The 16,655-nt window shown below is 47.1% G+C and overlaps 1 protein-coding gene across 6 annotated transcripts in view; it reads right to left on the reverse strand.

Moving 5' to 3' along the window:
- Nucleotides 1-16,655, reverse strand: part of TSPAN4 (tetraspanin 4) — a 412,293-nt gene that overhangs the window by 275,512 nt on the left and 120,126 nt on the right. Inside the window, exon 1 of one of the 6 annotated variants that reach the window (XM_013174383.3) lies at nucleotides 11,658-11,676. The exons of the other annotated variants lie outside the window; for them this stretch is intronic. The gene's annotated coding sequence lies outside the window, so the exon portion shown is untranslated. Of the gene's footprint in view, nucleotides 1-11,657; nucleotides 11,677-16,655 lie in introns of those variants that run through there. 6 annotated transcript variants of the gene reach the window in all.

Consider the following 16,655-nt stretch of genomic DNA (forward strand, 5'->3'; position numbering starts at 1 on the left):
GCAAGTGACCCTGCCTTGAGAGGCAGCTCAGCTGCTCCTACGGCAGTGCATCTTCTCATCTGCACACACAGGAACCCACTGAGCTCCTCCTGATCCGCTGAGGACCACTGGATGGCGTGGTTCAAACATCAGGCGCGGCTGAGGAGGAGCTGCTCCTTTTCCCCCATAAACAGGGAGAGCTCAGCTCGAGGTGCCGTTGTCAGCAATGAGAGGAGAGGTGACGGGATGCGCTGTCGGCCTGGGAGGAAGCCTGAGTCCTTCAGCCAGCCCTGAAGGTCAGGAGAGCCTCCACAGGAGAGACACGGAAGCCACCAGAGAATCAGGGACACTTAATCTGTGGCATGGTTTCGCATGAAGAGGGCCCACAGAAACCCTTACTCTCAGGGGACAGGATGGAGTACAGCGTACAGGGACGGGGGAAGGCCCTGCAGGGCTGGCAGGGCTCGCTGCCTCAGGGCAAGCAGAAACAGAGCGACTGGAGACCACGAGGTCTACCAGAAGAGCATCGGTAATCCGTCAGCAACCGCTCTAACAGGTCACTGAGAAGGGAACATTAACTCTGGCCAGGGAATCACTTAGTGAGCAATTCTTGGGTTAATGAGGTCTATCTATACAGACACTGAGGACAGTTCACTGAAGTCGGCGAATTTTGGTAGGGAATTACTTTCATTAATGCCTCTAAAAAGAGATTTCTCCTACTCTCTGTAGGTAGCTGTGCCTGGGAGGTTTGTGTCAGCAGGCACCTTTGAAAAGCACCCCTTGAAAATCAGCTATCTCACCTGAGGGACAGAGGACTAGGAAAAGCTGAGACCTTATCTTGCTGGACGGCCACTCTTAGGGATCATACCGAATCCGTCAGAAATAAATACTCCAAATGAGATACCAGCCATGTGGAGATCCCCAAGGTGTTCATCCCCTCCTACCCTGAGCCCCAGAGAACTTACAGCCAGATCACAAGACAACTTCTGCTGATTTCCAAGGGGAACAAATCCCCACACGACGCGGTGCTCCCACCACCTGCTAACAAGGGCTGCTGCCAGCACACAACAGCACGGAGCTGCAGCGGGCCTCCAGGGCGACTCGAGAAAGTCAATGACGAACAAACCCTGGCCTCAGGTTTTAGAGGGCTGCACGTCAGCAGGGGACGAAGCAGGGAAGGGCCGCCAAGCTTAAAACACAATCACACCCCTCGCTTTGCAAAGCGATGCCTCACGTCTCCCTGGTAGCTTCTCATTAGTACTTAGCGTTGGCCAGCTGTGTGCTGAGTACAAGGCTAAAAGTGTGCCAGCCCCTACGGGGCCATGCCATGATTAGATGGCAACACCAGGGGAGTCCCCAGGCTGAGGAATCAGTAGGTAGTGGGGGAGAAGAATAGGATCCTACTGAGGAGCATCAGAAGAACCCTTGGACCTCCAGACCTAAGCCAACAAATCCACCACAGGAACACCACAAGGCTGCCTCTCCTTCCTCTTTTCCTCTTCCCATTACCTAAAATGATTTCTGGGAACCGGCTGCCCTCCAAGTGTTTGTTTTGAACAGCACCTTGTTTACACTCTTACTGAAAATACAGGAATATACAGAGAATAATTACATTCTGCAGAGAGCAGTGGGAGGGTGCTGAAAAATTCAAATCCTTTTCTTTGCCACCGTGCACCCAAAACACTGTCACACCGAGTGTGCCTGTAAAGATGCAGACGGGATAGGTGGCACAGCATACGCCACGGGAGCGTAATGCTTTAACAGACTACAGATCCATCTGACCTCCAGTTAATTGACTGCCAAATCATTAAAGATCGGGGAAATGAGGGCCAGGATGAGCCTCTCATTTCCTATCACCTTCATCAGCGCATCTTCTAACAGTCCCAGGGCTGCATTTTACAGGCTACTAAAAAAGGAAAGGCAGCCGCTTTCAAATTTATGGGGAACTGAGGGAATCTACTGGGTGCCACCTTTCTCCTTTCATTCCTCATGCCACTGGCATCAATTGGGTTCCCAGCCTGCTCCCTCGCTTAACAGCCCTATGTATCCTGCGTTCATATATCTCCCTCTCTGCTAGTTTTTAATACCATTTACCAAGACTCATTTATTCTCCGCTGCCTTTCTTCCTTCAGGGCCCTGTCTACAGCCCAATGGCAACCCAGAAAAAATACAAATTCTGCCTTTTCTGTTCATGACACCAGGCCCTTAGCATAAGGCACTGCACTCAGCCTTCCTAAGTGGGACGCTCTCCATTAGAAGCTGAACCAGCTGCTATTTCAACTGGGATGCTTACAGTAATACACGTGGCTTCCTTGTACCACCAGCGGCTCAGGTACAAAACAAAAGGTGAGTCAAAGCCAAGTTTTTCCCATACAGCAGTGCCAGGCCAGAAGGGCTGGTTCTTAAGAGATGATGACAGTGTAAGGATGCAAAAGTGTTATTTTCCTGGCAGGTATTTGTTACTAATTTACTGTTGTTTTTTTTCTATGTTATGTTTTGCAGCCTTTAAATCGAGCTGTTGGAGCCTCAAAAGCACAAAGGTACCTCATACAATATCCGAGCTAAATTCCTGTAAGAAATGCCTCAAGGCCATTTGATGGCACGAAGCAGCAGAAACACTTACCATCAGGTGGCCTTCTCAGCTACAGAAATTCGCACCACAAGCATCAGCGCACCAGTGCTACTCGCAAAAGGTAAGTCTGCCAGGGCTGGAAATAATATTCTGGAAGAAGAAAACCCACTGGCTGTGGGTCACAGCAAAGGCGAATGTTTTGGAGAACAACTCCATACAGGAACCAGCATCGCAGCCACAGCCTGGAAACAGGCAACACTCAGTGCTTGCTAACAGCTGGGTGCGGCAGAGGAGCCCCACCTTTTAGATATTTCAACCTTGCTGTCCTTCAAAACAAGGAAAAATTTCTTACAATCTGTTAGAGATGTGCCAAACCCTAAGAAAACTGAAGTCTGAGAGGGGTGGCAACCCGACTGCTGCCATCACCAGGAGCGAGGTGTTGCATGAGGTCAGCTGCATACAGTTCTGCACAGCGTGGCCATACAAAATGGACTGGAACTACTGCAGCAAAGCACATCAAATCTCATTTTGACAGAAAGGGGGGAAAATGCAGAGATCCTACACGGACCTGTAATATCAGTGAGACACAAAATCAAACCTCAGGAAAGATGCAAATTACGATCCCAGCTTTTAATGCTACAAACAGTGCTAAAACACTGCGTTACTCACTTACCTTTAAAGTACGAACGTATATAAACATATAAAGTATTTGCCACAAGTATTTAACACCGCTTGGTGAGCACAGTAAGCCCTATCTTGTCAGACAAAAAATAAAATTTTTGCTTAAGCTTTTAAAAACTGACCAGGGATTTACAGAGGTAGATTCCTAGCACTATTTGAAAAGAAGATCTTGAAATTATTTCATGTTTCACATCATTAAGCAGAAGAATTCAAAACCAAGATAGAGAATAAAGCAAGGGAGATAAAGCGATCTGCCCAAGGTCACCTGAATATTTTCTTTTTTTTACAAGACGAGAGACACTCATTTTGACACAACTCTCTGCCCTGACCAGCAAGACAATCTTTTCTCTGACATTGTATCTTGGGGTGATTAAGATCATATGCAGTACTAATGTACGAATGCAAAATCTGTCTTCCTTCCTGAAAAATGCATGCAGATATATCTCCTGACTTACCCCAGTAACTACATACTACAGAAAAAATGGGGAGTGCATAAATCAGAACTGAGTCAGCGTAGTGCTACGGCTGTGCTCTGTCCCTAAGAGAGCCCACTATTTTGGGTGGAATAAATGTCCCCATTATATTTATAATGAAGCTAATCAATTTTGGGATTGTAAAATAACCCTGCCCAGAATTTTGATGAATCGCATGACACATCTTCCAAGGATCCTATTGTTAAAGATGCCTTTTTTACTGGAACTTCAATAATTAATCATGTTTGGGGGTAGTTTTATTTCTGTGTGGCTTATCCTTTGATGATCTAATTTACATTTATAATGATCTATTCCCCTGTGGATTAATTGCTCATGTTATTTTCTCTATTAATCAGACGTCAACATTTGCATTACAGATGACTGTTTGCATTATTTTCATACTACTAAATCTGGCAGCATGGTACTTGATAAATGCTCAATTCTAGGGGTGAATTAGCGTCTCAGCCCTTTTAAACAAAAGCATTAGTAGGATCTTGCCACTCTTTTGAAGTAGCCTGACGGTTTTGCAGTGTTATCCACATGTATGTGTTATTTATAAGAATTTCATTTTTTTTTCTGTGAACTGTAAACACACAAATACTTAGTTCACCCATTGCTTTCCATCAAGCCCTGAGCAAAGGGTGGAGAGTTACGAATGTGAGGCCATCACAGGCTTCCTTCCCAGGTCCCCATGTACCTTTGGAAGAGTTTCACACGTCCCACAGGACCCGGAGGAGTTGCAATCTGCAGCCCTGCTCCCAAGCGGGTGGCATTACATCTAGCACTGATGGGTAGCTCACAACCCCGTCCCCAGGTGAGACTCAGAGAGGTGGGCAGGAAGAGAAGGAAGAGCCTGGTTGCCACGCTCTGCGCTGCTGCATCCTCACCTGTTTTCTGGGGAATGGGAAGGAAGAGCAGCTCCAGTGATGCTCTTCTTGCTGACATTCCGATGTGGAGGCTGGCCACGGTTTCTTACATTGCAGGTTTGTTCTGTGCATGGGAGCAATGGAGCTCTTCACAGGTCCCTAACAACCACACAGAAGCATGGTCATGCCACATCAGGCTTAAGAGACATGCTTCTTCTGCCTAAAAGCACCCCTGGCACCAACAAAAGACTTGGGATCCTCTGAGTAAAGGACTTGTGAGGCTCTGCCAGCACCCACTTTCACAATGGCAGAGAACACGGATATGTGAAACACGAACAAGGAAGCATAAGCAAATGGCATGTCACAAACAGACATGGTGGGGGCCATACTCTTATAGCATGAGGAAAAATTCCCAAAGGATCTCTCCCATGTGGCTGAAAGTCCCAGCTGTGGGCTCTCATCTCCTCTGTGTCCTTCCACTGGTGCCACAGCTGCTGTTCTGAAGTCTGCCAGAGAGAAAGCAGTTCTGGGCTTGCAAATTTTCTTTCATGCTGGGAAGGTCGGTGTTACCTCCACCAGAGCCCAGTCAGAGGGATTGGCACCTCCACTGCCCAGTCCCACACAGGAACAAAGCTTTTCCCTACCCCATTAGAGAAAAAAATCCATTCTGTTTTATGGCAGTCCACCCAACAACATTGCTAATACTTCAAGAAGTGTGATTAGACCTACAGTGAAACAAAGCCAACTGATAAGAGATGTAGATGTCCGTGAAGATTTCTTTGTGTTCTCGCTTCATTCTGGGAACCATACATAACTGGTTAGTGACCTATGGCACAGGTCCCAAAGCACACGAGCACGTATCAGTGCCTCACAGCAGAGCACAGGCAGATCTGAGCCCCAGACTTGAGCAGAGCCCTTACTTCGTATCCTGACAGACCCTTCAGCCATCTCCCTGTGGTCTCTCACCTGTCACAGGCAACATCCCTTGCCCTGCACATTTCTACTGGCACATCTAACCTACAAATGCAGAAAACACATCTTGAAATGTGTTGTGACAAAACAGGTTCTAAGGAAGGATTACAGAGTGTTAATGAGTGCTTTCTAACCAGGAGGGTTTTTTTTCTGAGGAAAGAAGACAACCTACAAGGAGCACAAGTATATCTGAAAGCTGAGACTTGGCCAAAGAACCTTAGAGAGGAGGGACACATCCATTAGGAAACACAACACAAAAGCAAATGGTAAAGTGAGCCTTGAAAATGTTGGTGCTCCAAGGTGGGCTCAAACTCTTCATTCTCCTCCTTGCTTCCCTGGACTGAGAATTGTGAGTGAGCAGATAGCAGTACGTAAGTGCAATTTAAAAAAAAAAAAAAAAAAGTGCATAAATGCCATTGAATCAAGCAGACAGAAGACTGGGAGATGGAACTGGACACTGGCTGCAAGTGGTGGTCATGACCCCAACCCACGCTGTGTGTTGGCCGTGCTCCCACTGGTGCCCAGCAGCAACAAGGATGCTGTAGCTGCCAGTCTGGCTGATCTTTTTGCTTCTCCACACACACGGACAAAACCAGGAATAACTTCATGCCTGCACAAGCATGACTGGCAGCTGCGAAGTCCAAGAACACGTGGCTCCAAGGATGCACCTGGAGCAGCATTCAGCACAGCATCACTGACAGCCTCTCTGCAAGGAAAGAGGCATCAAAGGGACGTTCCTGCATCTCAAAGTGACGAAGCCCTTTCTAGCATCCATCTGGTTCCTTCTTCTGCTCCTGCCCTAGGGCCAAATTACAATCTCTTCAATTCCCAAACAGCACTATCTTATTTTGCTGACATAAGGAGGGCTGCTCATGGGGTAAATGGGTGGGTAATGTCTCGAGGTGGCCTTCAGTGAGAACACCTTCAAATCAGCCAGCTCAGTGTAAAGCATTTGCTGCAGGACACGAAGTATTAAACTACTGCCTGACAGACGCTCAACCCAGCAATAGCTGGGAAAGGTACTTGAGTAACCCGTTCCCGGAATGCCCCCATTTTCCAGTCCATGAACATGATCCCTCCCTCGGCTTCATGATCTGGTTAGCAGAGCTCAGCAACTCTAATTAATTTGGGACAGAAATCATACTCTCACATCTGCTGGTAGATGTTGTGCAGGAGAAGGCTGCCCATTTCACAACATAAAATTTTTCACATCCATCTCGTTCTTTTACCATGCTGTTGGATTTGGTCGTTCCCGTTTTGTAACGGTTCTTCCCTGTGCCCCCAACCCTTTTAAATTGCACTGTTGGATTTCACCATATTCCTAGAATCGTTAAGTACCTGAACTGTAAACATCCTTATTCTCTGCCACAAGAGATCAGGGAGAAAATAATGCAAGGTAGGTGAGAGTAGCCCCCTTATCTAGAAATGAAAGCCTGGACTTGTGCACAGCTCCAAAACTTGTGCTCTCGGGCTGCCATAATGACATACTACATCCCATTAATCTGCAATTACACGCTGACAGGGACTGTCAATCTTAACACCACAGCCATTCAGCAGAACTAAATGTACCATTTCTGTCCCCAACGCCGTTCTGATGACTAAAACTCTTCAAAATAAAGTTAAATGTGGTATTTAATGGGGCAGGGAAGATTCCAAATTCTGAATTAAGAAGGAGAGAGATTAGAGCGTTTATAGCCTCATCACATCTGTGACGGTGAAGCCTGAGAAAACAAAATGACTCTGCAAGAATACACGCAGGCACAGAAATCATCTGCTAACCGCCATACTAAACTTCATAGTTTGTTCTCACAAATCCCCCTGGTACAACCAGCTTTTTGTTATCTCTGCATTCTCGCTGCACCTCCGAGAGGCTGTCCTCAGCTGTACCCAGCCCAAAGCCCCCCCGTTGCACTATCACACCTGCCCCCAAAGCACAGCGCATCCCCTGATGGTTCATCTCACTCAGCTCGGCAGAACACGAGGTCAGCACCTGACCACGTGTCCACAGCTGAGACCCAACAGTGTTTTAACATCACTGGGGGCTTAGGTGAGATATGAGCGAGAGAACAGCCTGGTCCAGTAGTCAGAAACCAGGCTGAGACTCCCTGAACCTGTTCACACACAAAGACGTGCCCTATACACGCCGCAGTGCCACTGACGTTATCACCCTGTGGTTGCTGCTGGCTCTCTGCTGGTGGAAGCATTTGAGCGAGTGCTGCTGGGTCCTCTCTGGGTAAAACCCATCAGAACAAATCAGACCAAGAGCTGTAAATTGTTTACACTAAACTGATAGGTTTGGCTTCCCGCAGAGTTCTTTGCTGTCAGATCCGTGTGGGGTCATCAGCTGAGAAGTAGCGAAGGGGATCGACATCCTAGCTGGCACACAGCTGGAGCCAGAAGGGGACATCTGCTCCTGGAGGCCCCGTTACAGGACAACATGCACACTCAAAGGGATGAGAAGAAGGTGCCCAAGTGCCGTTTCGAGCAGAAATTGCATCAATCAAGCACACAAATTCCACCTTAAGTAGCACCATGAGGCTGCAGGCAGGGCTGCAGTCAGGCAGAGCACTGGAGCTAGTTCTCTATGCAGCCAGTAGAGCCAGGCAGCACGTGGGCATGACTTACCCACCGAAAATCAGGTGCCCAAAATAGCTGGACTGGAGCACTCCCTGGATCAGATGCTTAAAGTTTAGACAGCTAAAGACAGATGAGATGAATTCCACTTTGATGAACTGAGCCCTGCCACGATGGGATTCAGCACTCAGGGCCTGCAGCAAAATATCTACAGCCATAGAGTTATGTTAGGTTTCCTTCCCAAAATTGCTCTAAAATGTATTATGATATTTCACTGTCAGTAAAATTCAACAACTTTATTTTTGTCTACATTTTAAGTGCTAAAAATTAAAAAATCCAAACAAAACAAAGAACCACAGACACCCAAATGAACACAGTGCTCTTTATAATGTGCAGCATCACAAAGCACAACAGAGAGGGGCCACTCGAGAGGCATATGGGTACACCTACCAGTATGAGCTGCTGTTCCCTGCCCTGCCTGCTCCCACAGAGCTGGTAACTCAGGGTTCCCACTCCCAGGGGAAAATTCAGTACAAATTACATCTTGTGATAGGATCCTCTCTGAGTTTCACTTTGGCAATAGCACAAACCTCACTCCAAAGAAAATTAACCTCAGTAAATGAGTTTGCTGAGTACCACGGCTATCTAAACAATTATGTTCTCTCTTTTAATCAGCTCCAATATTTGGACATCCTTTTCTCATTCTCAGAATTCACAAAAAGAACGTAAATACAAGGTGTTTAGGGCTCACAAAAACATCTGCAAAACTTGGCAAGCCAATTTTCATGTACTTGGGACACCTACGACTGCCTGGTGGCTTAAAGCGCAGTGGTCAGAGGCGAGCAATCTATCAAACCCGTACCAACTAAGGAACAACCAGACATAACACACTGCTAGACCTGGCCATCCAAGCCCGAGGTATCCAAATTCAGCAGCTATTCAACAGTCTGAGCCAGGGAGTTGCTGCCCAGGGGCCTGGCAGGAGCTGGACACCTTGCACGAGGACAGGCTGCCTGCAGGAACAGCCTCCCACATGCACAGGGGGACTTGCTGAGGAACCAGGGCTGGTGCTGCCAGGCGCAGAAGGACCCCAGCAGTGCAGACGTGCACCCGCCCTGTAGCTGCTTCACCTTACACCAGAGCTAGCCAAGACCTGATGTTTCATCCCAAGCCCTTTGTAAGCTCCCAGCGGTCTCCCCAGGGCACTTTCTGCTCCCAGGATATACAACGCTGAAGCCATCCACATCCTCGAGCTCTTTTGGAGAAGTATGACCAAATAAAGAGAAAAGAATATCTTCATTTGTTTCAGTTTTGTTATAAAAGGAATGTGAAGGTGTTAAATCAAAAGGCCTTGATACTCTGTCTAAAATAGACTATTCACTCTCTGTGAGATCAAACAGCACTGGCTGCTAACAGGGAACATCAAGGAAACTAACACCATTTGCTTGGTCTTCGGGAAAGGCAATACTTATTAAGTGTCAAAAGGCAAAATATTTTATTTCTATATATATACATGACAAGGCTGCATTATATAACAAGCTGCTAGACATTTACGTCCTTAAAGAAGGAAGGTAGCTACAGCATAGAAAATGAGGATAGGGATTCCAAAAAGATTTATTTTGCCTTCCCATACCAACTATCTCCTTCCATAGATGCAATTTGATTCCGTTTTCATGTTTGCCTTACAAAAATCAGATCTGTAATGTCTGGCTGCCAAGAAGGTTTTAACACAATCAGGTCTTCCTAGGTCTTGCAATCACAGTCAGCCCATCCAAATAGGGTGAGTGGCGCAGAAGTCTGCTGAAAGGAAACTCAAAGGGCATGTTATCTCTTGTGACAGACAAGATACTCAAAAATGTCCTAAAAAAGAAAAATCTGAGGTTCATTAGTCCTGCTGGCAGCTTATGGAACACATCCTCTTGCGTACGAACCTTAATACTGGAAATTTTAAATTGCCTAATTTACCAGGAATAACCACCTGCATAGGCAGATGATTTCCAGTAATAGAAAGAAACTTAAAATAGCAGAAAGGACACATTGAAAGCCATTCAAGCTAAAGCAGAGCAAAAATACAAATCGAAGAAAAAATGACTAGTTTAATATAAAGAGTAATTAACCACTGCCCCAGATAAATAAGCTGCATGGTACTTTGTCCTTCAGATTTTCGTTGGAAGCGGTATGGTTTCTGACGATACAGTCCAGCAGAAATCAAAATGAAGGGCTGAACACAGGAGGGCTGAAGACCCTCCTTCAGCAAGACGTTAACTAGAAAGGCCAGGTGATTGTAATAGCTCCTATAGCATACCTATTAAGCTTGTTTGTATTTATTAAAGCCAGTCTACTTCTTCCAAGAGAAGCAAATCCTACCAAGCGTAAAGCAGTACAGCGTTATCAGGACAGCAGAGCTGGCCTGGCAGCAGGAAATGAGGAACAAGCCTACAGTGGCTCCGATTTGTATTCTACAAACCCAAAGGTCAGCAGGCTCCTTGCATAATGTCATACTGGAGGCATCAATGACAAGGACTCAGACAGCTAAACAAACATATTTTTAGAATTAGCAGGCTGTGCTAATTGAGTGTATATTTGTAAAAATCAATACAATTCACCAGAGGGGGAAAGGAGAAGAATAAAACCCACCGCCGCCAAACCACTGCTCTATTTAGATGTGGCTCATGCACATGGTTACTTTCTCCTGACAGCAGGGTCGCAGATGGAAGGCTTGGGAGGAAGCACAGAGACCATGATTGATACAATCACGTAACCGCATTGCCAGCTCTCACACATAAATCACAGATCACAGAATTTGCTGCTCGCAGGACACTGCAAGAGTCCTTGATGTATATCAAGGGGAATGCACACACACACACGGGGAAAGGGCGCAAAGGCAGGAGAGGAAAAACTCAAGATCATAAGCAAGGCAGGCGGTTCCCTTAGCTTAGAGGGGAAGGAAGAAAAACTGAATCAATGTCTCAGCACAAAAGTCTATGAAGGCGAATGTTTTTCTATGCACACTCGCAAACACCTTTTCGACCTCCTCCCTTCTGCAAACACAAGATAAAAGCCAAACGAGACATGAAACCCAAGATAAGCTTGTTTGGTCTCTCAAGAGCTTAATTACTTTTGTGAAGAACTTCTTGATGGAGCTCACCTCCCACCTGCAGGTAGCTTATGACAGCCCCTACTGGCTTTCATACCACGGATGGCATCTTACTGCTCTGGCTGGCTGGGAGATGTATCCCTTCTGATTGCAACCAAGCCAGCCAGCTCCCCTCTCTTATCTGCAAGTGCAAAAGACGACAAACTTTCCACTTGCATCCAGCATGAGACTTTTGCAAGAAATATGCCAGTTGCACGTTCATGGGAGAATACCATCAGGAAAGCACAGCAAACACAGACACTCTGCCTGGAGTACTTCGCTGCAGCTGTAAGGAGGGGAAGAAGGGTCAAGGGCCAAGATCTGGCTCTTCCAAGTCTCCTCCTATCTACGCGGCAAGGAAGCCCCATGTGCCCGTGCATCTCCCATCCCTTCCAGATACTGACCGAACCAGGGACTTCAGGGGAAGTTCAGGGCCTCTTTTGGCAGAGACGAGCGCAGTCTTAGTGGCAAGGCTCCCAGGAGGGATCCTTCTCCTGAACTGCTGCATGATGGTGAGCAGACCCCTACACAACAATGCCCCCTTTGTGCTGCTCACACAGCCTCACGGTGCTGCACGGCAACAAGCCTGGATGGTTAACCCAACACATCCGGAGTGAAACTCGGACTTGCACAGTTAGGAGGCTTCCTCTGAGGCTCAAACACCATCGCTGAGACCCTGGGCACCCCACAAAGCTCAGCACAGCTGTAAGCAGTGGCCTTGCCTCACTTTCTCTGCAGGTGGACTGGAGCCCTACCGCCAGCTGAGTCTCTAGCAGGCTCTCACTTGGGTCAGCGTCGGTACGACGTGCAAGGAGAGATGCGTTGCTCTCAGTTTGCCTCGCACAGCTTTTCACCCCACCAAACATAAGTAAATAAATCTGTGACAGATACTTCTGTACCACACAGTCCAAGTCCCCAGATCTGAACACACGTACCCAATGGGGATTGTCTGTTTTCTTTCTCTACCTTTTATATTGTTCCACCCGACACCTGGGACAAACTAGAAATACTTTATTTTGTCAAGTAACCAAAAACCGCTAGTGGATTCTGGATCCCAATAGCAATGACAGAAATTAAAGCCAAATACTCTGGGAATCCTGTCCTCTTCATGTAAACAGCTTCCAATTTTCTACATTTTGGAATAGTAAAAATGAGGTGATGTTATTTTTACTTTTCAGGTCAAATACTTAAAAAAAAAAAAAAAGAGTTGAAAACAAGTGCAGAGGTTGGCATTTTCACATCACACACAGAGTCCATCAAACTGTAGGCAAAGTAATGATTGAAGACCTTAAGCATCAAAGAGACGTTTCACCGGGATTGCAGCTAAAAGCACTGGGATGCCATCCAGATGGGCACAGCTGGAGCCAAGACTTCTCAGAGAAGAAATGCCATTTCTAGTAAAGTCAGCAGCAACAGCTTCAGCCATACACTCACATTTCCAGTCTGCTTCAAGGAGCAACTTAGATGGAAGTTCACAGGCTGGGTATTTCAGCGAGAAAAAGGACCCTTAGAGTTTACACTCCAGTCCCAGGTAGCTCTACCTTGATGAGCTGGTTTCAGGCAACAAGCTCAAGGCTCAGGCTCCTGATCCTCATTTCCTATTCCCCTCTTACACCACCTGCATCCCACACAGGTTACTATTACCAAATAGAAATAGGAAGACTACAAAGGAGAAGCTTGTGGGCTGAGATAAAGACAGGGAGATTTTGCTTACCAGTTGCAAAACAGGCATGACTTGAGAAAAACAACTTACTGCCAATTAAAATAGATTTGGGCAGTGAGAAGCAAGAAGACAAACCTTAAGACAGATCTTTTCATCTCCCTTTTCCCAGGCTCAACTTCACTCCATCATTCTAGAGCCCGGCATCACAGGAGGAAGGAGTTTATGGTCCCTACATAAGAGGTCCTCTCTGCCTCTCCTTTCTTCTTAGATCTTTCCTCTGGCTCCAGCATGGGCTCCCCATGACCAGCACTTCCTTTGGGAATATCCAGCTGGTCCAGTGTGTCTCCTCCATGAGTGCAGGGAGGGAACTTCTGCTTCACCATTACAACACCTTCTTCAACCTGGATGCCCCCTCCTCTGCTGCTTCTTACTCTCTTCTTTGTCCTCGTCCTCTGCCTGTGGGGCGTTTTTTGCCCTTTCTGAAATATATTTGTGTGTTTACATGCACCAACAGGCTGCTGGGCTCAGCTTTGGTCTGCAAGCATTCCCCTGAGCATCTCTGGGGAGTAAATTTGATAATCTCAGATAAAACTACATAAAATAGTTGAAAAAGCATTTTAAGATATTTCAAAAACTGCAAACATGTTTTCCTTTAAAAAAAAGGAAAGAAAAAAAGCCCCTTTTCAGGACTTGAAACTCCAAACAAATCAGCTACCCACTGTCAATGATCAGAACACAGTAAGTATGAAGCACTGACTGCCAGACAGGAATTAAAATAAACAAAAATAAATCTGAACCACATTTTTCATTTCAGGAAAACATCCTGCCAGAGGACCACAGCTGTTCAATTGGCCCAGAGCAGATAACTGCAGCACACAGGCCCTGGGACACACAGCATTGTCAAGCCAACACAAAACACCGTGGCTAACCGAGGAGCAGCCAATGGGAAGAAAAGGAACTGCAGCAGCAGCAAAGACCCCAAAACAAACATAAAAAGTAGACAAAAGCCAAGACGCTGCACATTTGCAGTCATTGTTAAGAACTGCCCAGAAATAATTACCTTTCACAATTAGTATTTTTTTCCTAAACATTTTTAATTAAGTTCTTGTTTGAAAAAACATCCCCGTTCTCCACCCAGTCCTTCTCGCCGAGGGAGAACTGCTCACGGCTCTGCAGCAACGGCTGCAGATAGGCACCCAGTACAGACAGAGAACAAGAGGAACAAAACCTGGGTCAGTGCAGAGGCTTTGCCCTCCTCCCCGTTCAGGAAGGAGACCTCCACAAAGCCCCACTTCTCTCCAAACAGCAAGGCTGCAGCTCTTCCAAACAATTATAAGCCAGCACTGCATCCCAAAGCAGCAGCCTCTTAGGAAAATTCAGAGCAAAAACCTTTTCCAACTTCCAACTTCTCTTGCATTTCTGTTTACAGCAAAACCTCAGCAGCGTGGGCAACCACTCGTATGTGTGGACGAACAGAGCATGCCAGGAAGAGCCCACGACCCTGAGCAAAGCACGTCAGAGCACGCTTAGCATCAGCCCCTAAAGAAGCAGAGCAGCCTCCTGCTTGGGGATTTAGTGCAGGACTTGAGTATCCGTGCTTCCAAAACCCTGTCTGGGTAAGGGCAAGCCACTCAGCCTCCCTCACATCTTGACTCCCCAGCCGTAAGATGGAGACACCGACCTCCTCTCCATGGCTAGGCTGCTGGGGTAACACACCGAAGGGCTGGATGCTGTACATAAAGGGGCCAAGCTTAGAAGAGACAGATTCAGCAAAGCCTTGGGGAAGGGAAAGAAAAGATGTCTTTTAAACACCTGAAAAGATTACAGAGCACAAAGCCTGACTCTAAGCCAAAGGGAACCATGCTCTTAAATCATTCAAGCACCTCTGAAAACCATTGCTTGATTCAAAGGTTTAAGAACCGTTTGTCTAGCACTTTAAGGAAGAAACAGTACCAAAGAACAATGGACCTGCTACAATTCAGAGCTGCCTAGACATGTGCTGAAAGCACACTTTCTGTGCAGCAATGACAACAATTCAGCGAATGAGCAAATGCCTTCAGTGCAGAAGGATGATGAGGACACAACAAAGAGGTATTCTGAAAGCCCTACCCATCCCTCTTTTACTCGGCACAATGATGGGAATTTACTGTCAAATGACAAAAAAAAAAAAAGCCCAGAGCTGATCAGTCAATAAACAAGACCAAAACCCAGGATTTAAACCTATGAAATATACAAAAAATATTACACTGTTTGAATTTGGCAGATTGGGCCTATAACTCTGTGGTGTTCAATTAACCAATGGCTTTAAGTAGGTAGCACCTTAAATAACCCGTGGCACTGAACACCAAACACTACTGTCAGCTTTCCTGCTTGGGTGCAAGCTTAGAAGAAAAAAATAAATAACGGTAAGAACAAAATGCATAAAGCTTATTTTGCAGCCGGTATTTCATTTGTCAGAGACAACAGCATAAAGGGGGCTTTCTGCAGCAGATCCTATCAGTGAGCCCAGAAAAAGAATCCCAACATCTCGCCTCTATTCAGCAAGGCGATGGCCTTGGATTGCAAAGTGCCTTCAAACTGCAAACCAGCACGAGCTGAGGTGCTGGTGGTGGAACAAGACCTGCTTTTCAGGGCATGTTCTAGGTCCCCTCATATTCACAGAAGATACAAGGTCATTGTAGCTCTTTAGTTTGTCAGTCTCTGGGTATTAACTTATACTGGGGAAAAAAAAAAAGTAACTGCAAAACTTTCCTTTTAGCTCAAGCCTCAGAGGCTCTCACTCAGCACTGGAATTCAAGCTCTGGTGTCAGCCACGCGGACAGCCATTCCCCGAGCAATGAGAGGTGTGACCATCCGCAGCTCCTCGGAGCAGCTTGCTGAGATGACTGTCCAAACGCAGGCACGGAGAACGTGAGTGCTGACACTGCCTTCCAGAGGGGACAGCCAGGAGGGAACAAAGGCAGATTGCACCGCAAAGATCTGGGTGACGTACCAAGAGCTGCTCCTCCCTGCAGCATCTCAAGGCAGGGATGAAGGAGGGGACGGAGCATGGCTGGCACTAGCATCTTCCTTCCACCAACCGTTTGTTTTCATTTGACCTTTGGTAGATCCCACCAGACACCTCTCCCATCTGCGCAGGACTCAATGTGCCTTTTCTGTCTCCAAGACAGCCGGGCAGGGACAAAAGCAGAAGTCAAAACAGCTGTCAGCCTCTGCTACCTACAGCAAAGAGGGGCTTTTTGCTTGAGAGACCAGAGCAGAGCGAAAGCCTTGGCAGGAGGCCTAGATCTGCCAGGCTCTGTGGCTGGCTGAATGAGAGGGACAGATCTGACAAGGGCAAACATTTCCAGGACACGAGCTGCAAGCACACAAAGGGGCTCAGGGACAAACCCCACTCGCCCAGGAACTGCACCGAGCAGCGAGGGGGACAGCTCCGAAAGGGGAGGATGGAGCTGCAGCAGGATGATGGGGAGCAGGACGGCTGGGGCTACACAGCGCAGGAGCGGCGGCATCTCCGGGATTTAAAATTAGCCCGGCGCTGATCTAACAGCTCTGATTGCATTTCAGCTCTCACGCAAACACCCTGGGTGCACGTGGCCAAGGACAACCCCTGCTGCGGGCACGTACAGCAGACGGCAGTGCTGCCCCCACCTCCTCTGGCTGTGCAGCTGTCAGCCCCTGCCAAGGGTCCGGCAGCAGCTCCTGCCAGAGGAGACATCCCAAAACCGAGCGACCTGGA

This window comes from Anser cygnoides, chromosome 5, assembly GCF_040182565.1.
Source record: "Anser cygnoides isolate HZ-2024a breed goose chromosome 5, Taihu_goose_T2T_genome, whole genome shotgun sequence".
Classification (NCBI taxonomy): domain Eukaryota; kingdom Metazoa; phylum Chordata; class Aves; order Anseriformes; family Anatidae; genus Anser; species Anser cygnoides.